The following is a 1,935-nucleotide window of genomic DNA, read 5'->3' on the forward strand; positions in this document are numbered from 1 at the left end:
CAGCCAGGCTCCGGTGTCCCGAGCGGCAGCAGCCGAGACCCAGCTATTTTAAGAGGAACGTGGGGCTGATTGCCCAGCAACGCAAACAAACGCTGCCACGCCGGAAGTGAGTTCGGATTACTCCGCCCCACAGCGCCTCCTGGGTCGTAGCGAGATGGAATGCCCTGGGTCTGCCCTGTTTTATCTGTATCTGTCATTTGTTATTATGATTTATTTGATTCTTACCCCCCCCCCCAGCATGTGATGTCTGCATAACATTCTCTGATTTTGTGTGGTCTGCTTTGGCAGCTTTGAGAAGTTGTGAAGTTGTGTGATTGTGTACTGTAATTGGTGATAGGAGACATCCAGACTGGACATCTTAGAGACTTGGGAATGTTCCCGAGAGCGCCCAGTATTAACCAGAACTTGGGGTGATGGGTTCCTGGTTCTAGACAGGCTGCCCAACTCAGAGAGGCAGGGGACGTGTTTCCTGGTGACACTGATTCTGTCTGAGATTCACTCGGCTGAGAGATTGAGCCAGGGAGGTTTGTAAGATGTGGTCTTTTTTCTCCACAGCACGCTGACCGGCTGCTAGCCCTAGGCCTGACCTACAAGGTCTGCTCCCCTAGTTTGGGTCATGGAGTTGTCAGTGCTACGCCACCAGGTTCCCCTGGTTATTTGTAGGGTCAAATTAACTCATCAGGGGTCTGTAGGAAAATCCTCAAGTTCTGCATCCCAGCTTCCCAGGGCTACGTGCAGCTCCTCACCTGGCCAGTGTAACATTGCCTGCCCAATTTGCTACTGGTAGCAGTTATTAATATCTGTGTAATTCTCTCTTTTGCTGCCACGTAACAATTTGCTGCTTCTGCCTCTTCCCATCCTCTGATCCAAGAGTAGCAAGTTGGGATGAATGGGGTCAGGGATACGCCTGTTACAATTTGTTCCTTGTCCTCTTTCCCCATCCTTTTGTCCGGTGGTAGCAAATCATGATACATAAGGACACCCCTGTCACAATTCGCTTCCATTGTGAAATCTCTATTTGAAATTGGGACACAAAGAAAGATACTTTTCTTGGAAAAGCATTCTACAGCGTTAAACTGCAGGACGACTGTATGCAACCTCCTGAATGAAGGTGTTGTGTTTCTTGTGTCTTAACATTGTGGATTGGGCTGTCAGAAGTAGCTCAGGAACATGAGCACCATCCTCAGGGCTGACTGTCACCAACCGTGGCACAAACCCCAGACAGGTTGTGTGTTCTACAATTAGATTTCACCAACCAAGTATCAAGTGTGAACTCCTCAAGCACTATAACAGCTTTACCATGGCAGTACAGGCAGTCCCCTGGGGTACCCTGGTCTCTCTTGCCACCCTGGTAAGCCTGCCTTTGCGATGGCTGGTCCCTCACATCAAAAATCATAACAATATTCTGGTTACTCCCAGCCCCAAAGGATGAGTCATTTAACCCAGGCGAATTGCACCTCCAAACACAAAGCAAAAGACAACACCTGTAGCCAGTGTTATAATATATTAACGATTTATTGGCTAAGAGAAGGAAATGAGAGTTTAAAAGGTTAAAGCAGCCAAACATACACACACAAATGAGTTACAGTCGTGAGTTTTAAAAGGTAACAGAAGCTTCTATTATAAGCAAGCTCCATATGTCCTTTAGGACTAGCCGAAGCTAGGCAGCTGGGATCTCTCACTCATGCCTAAAACACAACCTCCCCCACTCACCTCCCCGCCAGTGTCCAAGCACTATAGAGACAAAGGCCTTGTCTACACTAGAGAGTTGCTGATGCAAGTTACGGTGATGATCAAAAGCCCTATAACTGCAATGCTTGTGCCTGCTCATCACTCATTGTGTCACCGAAGCACGTCCACAGTTGCTGCTCTAGCATCGACAGTGAGAGCAGTGCACTGTGGGTAGCTATGCAATTGTGCAACTCGCCACCTTGT

This window comes from Emydura macquarii, unplaced genomic scaffold, assembly GCF_026122565.2.
Source record: "Emydura macquarii macquarii isolate MOO-44397 ecotype Brisbane River unplaced genomic scaffold, CSIRO-AGI_Emac_v2 contig_3231, whole genome shotgun sequence".
Lineage (NCBI taxonomy): Eukaryota > Metazoa > Chordata > Testudines > Chelidae > Emydura > Emydura macquarii.